At 40.4% G+C, this 13,633-nt stretch overlaps 1 protein-coding gene and 1 pseudogene across 1 annotated transcript in view; one reads left to right on the top strand and one right to left on the bottom strand.

The window, feature by feature from the left end:
• Positions 1-13,633, bottom strand: part of SLC35F1 (solute carrier family 35 member F1) — a 534,036-nt gene that overhangs the window by 14,139 nt on the left and 506,264 nt on the right. The gene's annotated exons all lie outside the window — the stretch shown is intronic.
• LOC114033114 lies at positions 5,079-5,486 on the top strand (annotated as a pseudogene).

The raw sequence follows: 13,633 nt of genomic DNA, 5'->3' as shown, positions 1-13,633 counted from the left end.
GGAGAAGGAAGAAAAATTAATAATGACTTTGGGAAACAGACCACAAAATTAGGTTGGATATAGGACATAATAATAAGGGACCTCTCCTCTCCACTCCATGTCTTTTCCTCTAAAAGTAGAGCAGCTGATAAATGCTTCAGGACTCAGCTCAAATCTCACCTTTTGTGGGAGGCCTTTCCTGGGTCTCCTCTTATGAGTGCTTTTCCTCTGAAATTACCTTCCATCTAACTTGAATGTATCTCGTATATGCTTAATTATTTACATGTTGTCTCTCCCCTTAGAAAGTATAGTTCTTGAGGGAAGGAACTGTGCTTTTACATTTCTTTATATCCTCAAAGTGCCATATCTTGATGACTGCCTGAAAGTGTCCCCAGATCACTTGGTTCATTACTGTAACTGGTATTGGGGTTGGAATATGGAAGTGTTACTTTGAGAAAGGAAAAGAGAGTTGAGACTAGTTCACTAGGGTGAGTCAAAACATTTTAGCTTCCACCATGAGGCCCCCAAACCACACTGTACCCACCCAGGCCAATGTTTTCAGTGTGGTAGCACTAGTCATTTGGCTCAAAGTCTCTTACTTTGATGGGAGATTTGAATCATAATGTTTCTCCCACAAAAAGTTTGGTCTAGGACCTCTTCCACTAGTCAGCTATTCACTATTGGGCAAAAGACGCTCAATCTTAAGGTTTAGTGATGAAAAGGGCTGCAAGGGTTCTGGACTTAAAAGAGATTCCAATATGGCAAAGAACTGATCAGAATTCTCCTGTCTGTAAGCTGGGGAGTCTTAGAGATCTAGAATATGTGGGTGGGGAAAAACAAACCAAAAACAAACAAACAAACAAAAAAAACCAAGATCTTTAATTCAGGTTGCTGCCACAGATGAAAAAAAATCCAGAAAGGAAAGATAAAGGATTTGACAGATTACCTTTTTTTGGCAAAACCCTAAATTGCAAATAGGGCAAAAAGAAACTATGACCCTTTGCACAAGTCAGTGATCTAAGAAAAGGGGTAGAAGGACGAGGATCCATTAAAACAAAGTTCAGAGAGTGCTGGAAAGCAAAATACTGACTCAGATGCTCAGTGGCCTCTCTTGGGAGAAAAACAGAGAAGGATGAAAGCCTAAGAGTGGGGAAATACCATCAGTATCCTCCAATACATCAAGAACTTGTTTTGGAGGGGGCAGAGCCAAGATGGCAGAGTGAAAGCAGTGACTTTCTTAAGCTCTCCCCCAAACCCCTCCAAATACCTATAAAAAAAGGCTCTGAACAAATTCTAAAGCAGCAGAACCCACAAAAAGAGTGAAACAAATTTCCAGCCCAAGACAACCTGGATGGGTGATCAGAAAGGTATATTGCACCAGGCTGGGAGAGGAGCGCAGTTTGGCATGGGAGTGTAGGTTGCAGGGAACCTGGAGCAGGCCTCAGAGGACTGAATCACAGGCAGCTGTGGTGGTTTCCAGACTTCTCAACCCACAAACGCCAAAGACAACTTAGAGGGTCAGTAGGAAAAGTCTGTTTCTGCGGTGAGAAAGAAGCTAGGTCTCGGCTCCAGTTCCAGAGCACAGCCCGGGGCGGCAGCTGCCTCCTGAGCTTCCAGCCCACAGATTGAGGGGGAAACAAGTGGCTGATCAGAGGGGGATTGCAGGGATCTCTTTGCTAGAGCTGAGGCAGGAATCTCTTGTTTTCCCCATGCTTGGATCTGGGTCACAGTTCAGAAGGGCAGTCCTGGGGCAAGGAGGAGCAGCGCTGGTGTGGTGGAGCTTGTAGTGGTGGTGGAGAGGAAATCCTCCTCACAGTTCCAAGACAGAATAGAGGGCTTGTGGTCACTCATAGACCAGAGCACAGGCCAGGAAAGGAGTAAATGCCTCACTCCTTATCATACCACCTTGGAAGAACTGAAAATTCACAGGTCCCTAGAAGTATCTCTGAAAACAGCTGAACAAACCCCTGAAGCTTGGGACAGTACATTCTCCACATTGGAAACAGACTCTTACCTTAACAAAGAGTTTAAAACTCAAGTAATTGGCTGGGATCATGAGCAAACCTCACAAGAAGTGTCAGACCATAGAATCTTTTTTTGGTAACAAAGAAGATCAAAACATACAACTAGAAGAAGAAAACAAAGTCAAAGCTCCTACATCCAAAGTCTCCAAGAAAAATATGAATCAGTCCCAGGTCTTGGAGGAGCTCAAAAAGGATTTTGAGAAGCAAGTAAGAGAAGTAGAGGAAAAACTGGCAAGAGAAATGAGAGTGATGTAAGAAAATCATGAAAAACAAGTCAATAGTTTGCTAAAGGAGACCCCAAAAATACTGAAGAAAATAACACCTTAAAAAATAGCCTAAACCAAATGACAAAAGATTTCCAAAAAGCCAATGAGGAGAAGAATGCCCTAAAAAGGAAAATTGGTCAAATGGAAAAGAAAGTCCAAAAGCTTACTGAAGAAAACACTTCCTTAAAATTAGAATGGAGCAATTGGAAGCTAGTGATTTTGTGAGAAATCAAGACACTGTAAAAACAAATCCAAAGGAATGAAAAATTAGAAAACAATGTGGAATATCTCGTTGGAAAAACAACTGACCTAGAAAATAGATCCAGGAGAGAGAATTTAAAAATTATTGGACTATCTGAAAGCCATGATCAAAAAAAAGAGCCTAGACATTATCTTTCAAGAAATTATCAAGGAAAACTACCCTGATATTTTAGAACCAGAGGGCAAAATAGAAATTGAAAGAATCCACCAATCTCCTCCTGAAAGAGATCCCCAAAGGAAAACTCCTAGAAATATTGTAGCCAAATTAGAGTTCCCAGGTTAAGGAGAAAATATTGCAAGGAGTCAGAAAAAAATAATTCAAGTATTGTGGAAACACAAAGGATAACACAAGATTTAGCAGCTTCTACATTAAGGGACCGCAGGGTCCAGAGGTCAAAGGAGATAGGATTACAACCAAGAATCACCTACCCAGCAAAACTGAGTATAATCCTTCAGAGGAAAAAATGGTCATTCAGTGAAATAGAGGACTTTCAAGCATTCTTGATTTAAAGACCAGAGCTGAATAGAAAATTTTACTTTCAAATACAAGACTCAAGTGGAACATGAAGAGGTAAACAGGAAAGAGAAATCATAAGACTTATTAAGGTTGAACTGTTTACATTTCTGCATGGAAAGATGATATTTGTAACTCACGAGACCTTTTGTCAGTATTAGGGTAGTTGGAGGGAAAAAATTTATATATTTATATATGAATATAGATATAGATAAGATAGAGGGCACAGGGTGAGTTGAAGATGAAGGGGTCATATCTGGAGAATAAAATTAAGGGGTAAAAGAGGATTATACTGGGAGAAGGAGAAAGGGAGAGGTAGAATGGGGTAATTTATCTCACACAAAAAAAAAACAGAAAAGAAAAGGCTTTTACAGTGGAGGGGAAACAGGGGAAGGCGAGAGGTAATGAGTGAATCTTATTCTCATAGGATTTGGCCTAAGGAGGGAATAACATACATACTCAATTGAGTATGAAAATCTGTCTCACCCTACAGGAAAATAGGGGGATAAGGGGACAAGAGAGCAGGGGAATGATGGAGAGGAGAGCAGATTGGGAAAAGGGGTAATCAGAAGCAAATACTTCTGAGGAGGGACAGGGTCAAAAGAAAGAATAGAATAAATTGGGAGGGCGGGATAGGATTAAGGGGAATAGAGTTAGTTTTTCACAACATGACTACTATGGAAGTGTTTTGCATAACTGCACATGCATAACCTATGTTGAGTTGCTTGCCTTTTCAATGAGGGTGGTTGGGGAGAGAGGAAGGGAGAAAATTTGGAACCCAAAGTTTTAAAAACACATGTTTAAAAAAAAACGTTTTTACATGCAACTGGGAAATAAGAAATACAGGAAATGGGGTACAGAAATCTATCCTGCCCTACAGGAAAATAGAAGGGGAAAGGGGATAAGAGAAGTGAGGGGAGAGATAGAAGGGAGGGCAGACTAGGGGAAGGGATATTCAGAATGCAGAAAGGGACGGGGGAGATGGGGTGAAAATTTGGAACTCAAAATCTTGTAGAAGTAAATGTTGAAAACTAAAAATAAATAAATTTAAAAATTAAAAAACCTTGTTTTGATGGCACACCTCCACTGGTAGTCTGCAATAAACATCTCTAAGACTTAGTAATCTTAAAACATTGCTATGGACAAAAAATTCCTTACCCTATCACCAAGTTGGTGTTGAGCCTCCTATTTTTCTTTTTTGTCAACTTGGCCAATTTGATGGATGTGAAGTTGAATATCAGAGTTGTTTTAATTTATATTTCTCTAATTATTGGTGATTTAGGGCATTTTAAAAATATGGTTGTAGATAACTTTTTTTTTCCCTCTGAGACCTGCCTGTTTATATCCTTTGACTATTTATCAATTGGGGGATGGCTCTTGTCTTATATATTTGAATCAGTTTCATACATCTTGGACATGAGACCTTTATAAGATGAGCCTCTCCAAATTTACCTAGGCTGGTCCTTGGGCAAATAGCCACTCTGCTATCAGGGAGTATGTCAAGCAGATATAAATAGTAAGAGTGAAGAAAGAGAAGAGGACTTCAGAGTTCCAGGTCTCACAGGTGGAACTGTTGGGTCTATAGTTTGATGTGTAGGTATCCCTGGAGGTGGTTGGCTTAGGGTCATGGGAGTTGAGAAGGTTGATGAACTCCAGTAATCTGAGGTGTTTAAAGAGACATTAAGGATGAGGGCAAAGATTGAGGTGATTACCAGATAGCTAGAATTCATATAGCATATTAAGTTTTGCAAAGTGCTTTACAAATATTATCTCATTTGATCCTCAAAAGGACCCTGTAAGGTAGGTGCTATTATCTCCATTTTACAAATGAGGAAACTGAAGCTGAAAGAAGTTAAATTACTTTCGCGGTGTCAAATAGCTAGTAAGTGATGTGGGATTCAGACTCGGGTCTTCCTGGTTCCAAGTCTAGCACTCACACGTAGAAGTGATATTGAGCTCTCTCTCCCTGCTGCTGCTGAGTCGAGTGGGAGACAGAGGCTTCTGGGTGTTTTCAAAATTTAGCTTCACCCATGAACTGCTGCCTTGGCCAAGGAAGGCATTGCTGCTGGAGGTGTAATGGATATTAACACCACTCTATAAGAAGTGCTGAAGACCGCACCCATCCACAATGGTCTAGCTCATGGAATTTGTGAAGCTGCCAAAGCCTTGGACAAACGGCAAGTCCATCTTTGTGTTCTTGCTTCCAAATGTGATGAACCTACGTATGTAAACTTGGATGAGGCCCTGTGTGCTGAGTACCAAATCAACTTGATCAAGGTTGATGACAACAAGAAGCTGGGAGAATGGGTAGGCCTCTATAAAATTGACAGAGAGGGAAAGCCCTGCAAAGTGGTTGGCTGCAGTTGTGTTGTTGTTAAGGGCTATGGCAAGGAATCTCAGGCCAAAGATGTCATTGAAGAATATTTTAAATGTAAGAAATGAATAAATAAAAACCTTGGTCTGGGAAAAAAAATAAAAAAGAAGTAATATTGACATTCAGACTATACTCATTGAAGAAGAAAAAAGACCTGAAGGTCTAGATGGCAGCAAGAAGGATGTGGATGGATGAAAGAATCTAATGTCATCCCTGTAGTAAAGTAGTATTTGTTACACTCAAGTTGACTGATACAAGAGTGTGTTACTGTCCAGTGCTATAAGGGAGGGAATAGGAGACGCAGCTAAAGGCTATATTCCTGATGCCGTATCCACAGGAAATGGCCTTAAGTGATGGGGTAGTTAGGTGGTGCAGTGTTGGGCCCGGAGTCAAGAAGACTCATCTTCCCAAGTTCCAATCTGGCCTCAGACACTTACTTGCAGTGTGACCCTGGGCAAGTCACTCAAACCTATTTGCCTCCATTTCCTCATCTGTAAAATGAACTGGAGAAGGAAATGGCAAACCACTCCAGTATCTTTGCCAAGAAGACCCCAAATGGGGTCATGATGTGTTGGTCAGGACTGAAAGGATTAAATAACAAAGATGCTAACAAAGGGTGGAAGTTTGATGTGATCAACACAAAGTGTAACAATCTTCAACGTATAATGGGATTCGAATGATTCAGTTTAGAGATCACTTTAAAACTATCTAGATAACAATGTGAATTTATTTGACCCACGGCTACAAAGTTAAAAACTTGAAAAAATATTACTTGCAATTCTAACTTAGACTGCCAAAAAGAGACATTTTAACGGCTGGTTATGTATGTTGAATATAAGATTTGCAAAGCACTCTACTGTTATCTCATTTTAAACCACTGGAGGACTAGAGCCAGGCCCTTGGATAAACCTAACTCTACATACCCCTTGGAAGATGATGGTGGATGGAGATGAAAATGCCTCCAGAGTTATGTGCAGGACAGGACAACGATAAGACCTTTGGTTTCATTGGTATAAGGAACTCCCAGGTGATGAAACAATACTTAAAGCCTGAGTTGCCTAGAGCACTCACTGAAAGGCTACTTGCCCAGTGTCATACTGCCAGCATGCATCAGAATCAGGACTTGAACACAGCCTTTCCTGACTTTGAGGTCAACTTTCTACCCATTAAGCCAGGCTACCTCTATAATAGACATTATTTTTTACTTGATTCTTCCCAGAGCAAGTGGAAGAGATTTTCTCCAAAGCTCTGACCATCAGTTACTGATGCTAATGCATTCAGCTTATTGAAAGATTAGGAAGGATCACCATTTCTTTTTTGGTCCTCATTCAGCTTGCTGCTGTGAAAGCAAAAGGTACTTATCACTTCATCTTCAACTTATTATTATCCAGCAAAAGACACCTAGGAAGGATAAGACCTAGAGAGCCATGAATCCAGTGGCTCCTTAAAGCTCAGAAATATGGGGTAGTCCTTGACTGTACTTCAGGAAAATCCCAAAATGTGGGGGTTAGCAATTCTATTGCTAAATTGCATAGAAAGGTTGTTTGAGAATTTCCCAGTAGGAATCTGGTAATGCCAATGGCCAGGCAAAATTCTGCTTTTGACAAGATAAGTTTGTGGAATTTAGAATAAAATTTGCCACTTTTTTTTTTTTTTTTTTTTTTTTTAGTGAGAGGAAAAAGAAAATCATTATTAAAATCTGTTGCGTTCTGTACTTCTGTATTTTGTAAATGTAAGTTCCTTCAGGGCAAGGGCTGTCTTTCTGCCTGCATATGCATTCCTAGTGTTTAGCACAATGTCTGGCACATAATAAGCACTTAATAAATGCTTGTTGATTCTTGGCTGAAGTGTATGAATAGGAACCAGCTTATTGGTTCAGCAAACCATGTCAAAGTCAGGAAATCTTGGAGGAGGACTCTTTCTCCTAAGATTTCTAGACCAGAAAGATATGAGCAAGTTTTGGAGAAGCAATCATGTTTTGGAGATACTTCAGACTCATACTATCTAAAGACTGAATGACAGGGGCTTGCATTAGGTAATTTGGGCCAGATACTTGAAAAAATTTAGTGGCTCTAAGTGGCTTTCAGTCGCTGAATAATGTAAATTAGTCATCACTGTACAATGGTGAATCATTAACCAAGGTTAACGTTATCAGAAACAGAGACAGAGCTTTCTAAATGCTCAAATGATAGACCATATGGACCACCTGGGCAGAAATGCATCTTACCTAAAATTTGTTTCATCCTTAGAGCCTAGAACAGTGCTTTGCACAGTTGCAAGGCAACTTAGAGAACACTTCATCATAATAATGAAAATAACTAACATTTTTATAGTGCTGTTAAGGTCTACAAACAAAGCCTTCTGATTCTGAATCTGGGGCTCTTTTCATTGCTTCCTAAAGCACCTAATAAATGTTTTGCTGAATTGAATTAAATGGTTTATATATTGGTTCCTAGGAGTTAAGAGAAGAGTTTTCTTTCTTGGTTCCTATTATTGCCTCTTAAATCACTAATTAAATTCTTTTGCCTGAAGCAATGGGACCTTACATTTTCCCACAGGATTTGGAGCTAGGACTGACTTCAGTGACCAGGCACAGAGGTGTCAAACACATAGTCCACAATAATCCTTAGTGGGTTTTAAGCCTGATTAAAACATAGTTGGGAAAATATTTAACAAAATAAATAAAAATACAATAAAACATTGTGTTTTAAAACTAAATATGCAGGCTACAGGGATCATTATATACTGATTAATGCTCCTTTTTCCTCCTTGTTTCCAAATTCCCTTATTTTAAAGATAAGAGAACTGAAAGACAGAGAAGTGGTGACTTGCCCATGGTCACCCAAGTCTTCAACTGAAATTCAAACCCAGGTCCAATGACTCCAAATGCAGCCTGTTGTAAGGAAAAAATGTCACAGATCTTCTTGCCCTATTCAGCTATATAATTGTGAATTGTTATACTGTTTTTATTATTTTTGAGATAAAAACACTGACAAATGGATCAACGAGGAAGATCTTGGAAGGGAAGGGGGGGAGAGGCTGCATCTGATCCTGAGCCTTGAGAGAAACTGCTTTAAAAAAAGAAGTTGAATTTACTCCAACAAGGACAAGTTAATTTCATAGGATGTGAGTGGCTCACTGCCCCATGGACATCATCATGTCCTAAAATCAATTCAATAAGCATTTGTCATGAAAACCTACTATGTGCCAGGAATGGTGATAGGTATTGGATGCAAAGACAAAAATAAGTAAACCTTGCCCTCTAGGATCCTATGTTGGGGGAAACATTTACCTAGATAAACCCATACACAATTTCTATCACCGGTCTGTTCCTGTCTATTGCTGTCCCTTCCTGTCCCTTCCCTTCTAATTCAGAATGGTAGAGTGGGAGGGAGTGACTAAAATTGGGGTAATCAGAAAAGGCCTCTTGAAGGAAGTGGCATTTGATGTGGGCCTTCAAGGCAACTAACGGTTTTAAAGGGCAAAGGTGAGGACAGAGAATATTCTAGGCCAGAGATGGGGAACCTTCGGCCTCACGGTCACATATGGCCCTGTAGGGCCTCGAGTGTGGCCCTCTGACTGAATCCAAACTTCACAGAACAAAGCCCCCTGATAAAAGGATTTGTTCTGTGAAACTTTGACTTGGTCAAAAGGTCACGCCCGAGGACTTAGAAGGCCACATGTGGCCCTGAGGCCGCAAATTCTCCATCCCTGTTCTAGGCCTAGGGAATAGCCAATGCAAAGGGATAGAGATGAGAAAACATCCTGTATAGGGAACAGAAAGTTGGAGCGTGCAGCAGTATTTGCATGTGCAAGTGCATGTATATGTGTGTGTATTTCAGCCTTGCAAAGATAGGTTGGAGCCCGAGAACAAAGAACTTTAAATGCTAACTGGAGGAGTTTATATTTTACCCTGGAGGTAGTGTAGAGGCACTCAGGCTTGCGGACTGGGGGAATGATATGGTCAAATTTACAGTAATCTCAATTTTGAACTGTGGAGGACAACTTGGAGAGAAGGGATTGGCTGCAGGGAGCCTTTCGTGATACAACCCATGTGATGGTTTTGATGGAAGGAGAGAGAAGTAGATGAATGAACACTGCTGCAGAGACAGAATTGGAAGATCTAGCAAGTAATTGGACAAGGATGGGGAACCTGTGGCCCCGAGGCCAAACTTGAGGACCTAAAGGGCCACCTGTGGCCCCGAGGCCACACTTGAGGACCTAAAGGGGCACCTGTGGCCCCGAGGCCACACTTGAGGTTCCCCAATCCTGTAATTGGTTATAGAAGGTGGGCCTGCAGAATTATAATGAGTCGAGGATGTGAACCTGGTTGGCTAGAAAGATGGCACATGAGAAAAACAGAAAGTTAAAGAGGAAGGAAAGAAGGGGTGAGTTTAGGGAAAAAAGACAATAAGCCTTGAGGATCAGTATGGACTTGTTGGAAGAATACTGAGAATCTAGAGAATACAAACCAGACTGTAAACATGGTGGGGGTTGCTGCTTGGCTAAAGACTTTGACTGATACAGCTACAGTGTTGCCAGCATCTGGGCTTAAATGCTATCCAGAACAAGAAAACCAGACAGACCTGGCTCCGTAGAAAAGTCCACACAAACAAAGGGATAAAGACTTTCTCATTTTGGGTTTGCATTCAACTGAGATGACAGTGACCAGTACTATTAGTATTAAAGGATATACAAGAAGACAAACATTCTGTTTCATGGTTTATTGAACCGGCAATAAATTGTCAAGGAAGAGTAAAGGGTTTTTTTCCCCCCAAGATAATTTAGAGCCTTCTAATTATAGTATAACTACCCTTTAAGACTCTGGTCTCAAAGGGATTGGGGCAGATCCTTGGGGCTTGACCCTAAGAGTGTCCATTTTTCCTGTTTGGTTCATTGCTTTCAATTGCCGTTTCTCTACCAGAATTTTCTAGAATACTCAGAGTATGTTTTGAATTTGTCTCCCAAAAGTATATGATAGAATCCCTACCTTATGTATCAATGCTAAGATACCAAATGTTTTTCAGGTACAGAGCAACTTTTATTTCACCTCCCAGAAAATGCGTTAGATAGAAAAGGTTCATGGGAACTCACATTCAGGTATAGAAAATCCATGAATTACTTAAATAACCCATCAGCTCACCCAGAAAAGGAATTGTAATTTTGGTACCCCCTTCTTTTCTCATTCACCAGCCCTTCAAGAAATTCCCCCTAGAAGGTTAAAATACTTTAGGGGCTACTGAATAAGCAATCCCCTTTCTTTCACCGTTTGAGACTCAGTTCTCCAAGGAACACTCTGCCTCTGGAGATCCTCTTCTCTTCCTAGAAGGGTGAGTGACCAAACTCTCAAACTTAGGGTTACTTATAATTCCAGGATTCCCATCGTGGGCTGAGAATCCATATGTAGGCCTTTGCTATGTGCTTTTGCAGGAAATCTGTCGGTATCACAATAGATACCAAGTCTAGATAAGGGGAGAGGAGAGCTGAGAAATTCTCAGAGTGGTCACTTGGGAGGGGTATTTTGGTCTGGGAAGTTACTGGGGTGTTGAGAGGAATAAGAGCATAGTCAGTTGACCTGCCCTTTCCAGAAGTAATGGCAATGTTGATTTGATTGTAGATTTAATGACAATTGACAAGAATATACCAATGAGCACACAATTTAAGGTTACAAAATTACTGCCTTAGAGATATGGTGTGGTATAGTGGGACAAATCCTAGATTTGGAGTCATAAGGCCTGAGTTTGAATCTCATCCTTGCTACCTGTTATGTGTATCACTTCTCTTGGCCTCAGTTTCTACATCTGTAAAATGATTAGGCTAGATGGCCTAATGTCCCTCTAACTCTAAGTCTATATTTCTAGGATGCTACACAGAACAATTCACTGAAATGTGCTCATGCTTTATATAGACTAGGAATCCCCCTGCTTTTTTCTCCCACTGGCCCTTATCCAGTTAACAGTAAATATGAAATCAACTTAAATATATTAAGGGGAAAAAAGAGATGAATAACTTGGTTAGTTTTGCATGAGTCCTCTATGTTAGGAAAGCAAGAAATTGTTAAGAGTCTAATTTAAAAACAAATCACAACAAGTTATCTAAGCAATCTAGTAGCCAAAGAAAAGAAAATGCATGAAGGCAGGGCTGAGTTCTTGTGGTGGCCTCTTCGGGTGTGTGCCTGTGTCTGATGCTACCACTCCAGGGCAAGGTTTCATTCTAAGCGGCAAACCTGGATAGCTTTATGAGACCTGTTTGCAAAACCAATTCATCTGGCAGGTTAATTTGTGCAGCTGATCACATCTAAGGCCCATAAGAGTGCTTTTAGAGGCTCATATGTCCACCCCTCCTTGGGTAATTTCACACATGAGTACAGGAACAGGCCAAAACAAGGAACTAAAATGAGTTTCTGCCATTATCTTTTATACGCCAAACAGACATTTCCACCTGGTTTGATGAATTGATCGAAATACTTGTTCACACAGCTTTCTGTTTTCTGTAGCCCAGCAAATGAAGGTCATTATAACAAAACCAGAAGTTGTGCTGAAGGGTTTTACAGGGTTTAATGATAAATCTAGTTATTACAAAGTGTTGCTTCTGCTTATTTCTGCTACATTTTTTCATGCTTCTCTTCCAAGTTATAAGATCAAAGAATTAGAGTTGAAAGCAAGGTAATTTAGCCCAACACATACCTGACCAAGAATCCCCTCTATAAATCCACAACAAGTTGGTCATTCCCTCTTCCCTTGCAGTCAGTCAATAAACATTTATTAAATGCCTATTATGTGCCAGACACTGTGCTAAGCCGTGGGGATACAAAGTAAGGCAAAAGATAGTCTCTACCCACAAGGAGCTCACAATCTGATGGGGGAAGACGATATAAAAAGAGAAGCTGAAAGAAAGGAGAGAGTACTGGTTAAAGGGCATAATGAAGTCCAGAGTAGAGTGGTTGTGTAGAAATGAAGAGGTAACTGGCCTGGGCCCCTCCTTTAATGCAGGATCTGGGAGGAATTTGCCACTCTCCACCTTTTCTAATCAGAGAGGGGAAGTAGGGGCCCTGAGGCAGGGGGTCCAAATAAGCTGTGAGTTCCAGGGTTGATCTGATCTTGTAGGAAGATGGAGAGGGGAGGAATGATGAAATTCAGAGGATTGTAGTCATCCATTAGGAGACTGGTGGGGGTTGGTGGGGTATAGAGAACATTGAACTTGGAGATACAGGACCTTAACTCTAATCCCAGTTCTCTTATTCACTGACTGGAGTGAGTTGCTTAGCTTTCTCTGTATCCTCATATGTAAAATGAAGGGATTGTATCAGATACCCTCAAAGATTCTTCCAGCTCCAGGTCTATGATTCTATTGTCTCTCTAATTGTTAGACAGTTTGTCTTTTACATCTGTTCAAAATCCGACTCTCTACCCATTCCAAGCATCAATTATAATTTTACCTTCTGGGGTCAACTGTAATAAGTTTGATCACGCTTCTATGCGATAGTCCTTCAAGGGCTTGAAGACAGTTACCATTTCCTTCTGAAATTTCATCTTCTCTAAGTTCAACATTTTTAGTTCCTTTAACTAATCTTTAGAAAGCATGATATTCTAGCATAATCCTCTCTCACCCCTTAATTTTATTCTCCAGATACGACCCCTTCATCATCAACTCGCCCTGTGCCCTCTATCTATCCATCTATATCTATATATACACATATATAGAATTTTTTCCCCTCCAACTACCCTAATACTGACAAAGGTCTCATGAGTTACAAATATCATCTTTCCATGCAGGAATGTAAACAGTTCAACCATAATAAGTCTCTTATGATTTTCTCTTTCCTGTTTACCTCTTCATGTTCCACTCGAGTCTTGTATTTGAAAATTCAAATTTTCTATTCAGCTCTGGTCTTTTCATCAAGAATGCCTGAAAGTCCTCTGTTTCACTGAATGACCATTTTTTTCCCCTGCAGGATTATACTCAGTTTTGCTAGGTAGGTGATTCTTGGTTGTAATCCTATCTCCTTTGTCCTCCAGAATATTATATTCCATGCCCTGCAGTCCCTTAATGTAGAAGCAGCTAAATCTTGTGTTAACCTGATTGTGTTTCCACAATACTTGAATGGTTTCTTTCTGGCTGCTTGTAAAAGGAGAAATGGAGAGATAGAAGGGGGTAAATTATCTCACAAAAAAAAAAGAAATAGAGAAGAAAAGGCTTTTACAGTGGGGGGGGG

The sequence above is a fragment of the Vombatus ursinus genome, unplaced genomic scaffold (genome assembly GCF_900497805.2).
Source record: "Vombatus ursinus unplaced genomic scaffold, bare-nosed wombat genome assembly UNPS02006779.1, whole genome shotgun sequence".
Taxonomy (NCBI): domain Eukaryota; kingdom Metazoa; phylum Chordata; class Mammalia; order Diprotodontia; family Vombatidae; genus Vombatus; species Vombatus ursinus.
This window is presented reverse-complemented; position numbering and strand designations above follow the sequence as displayed.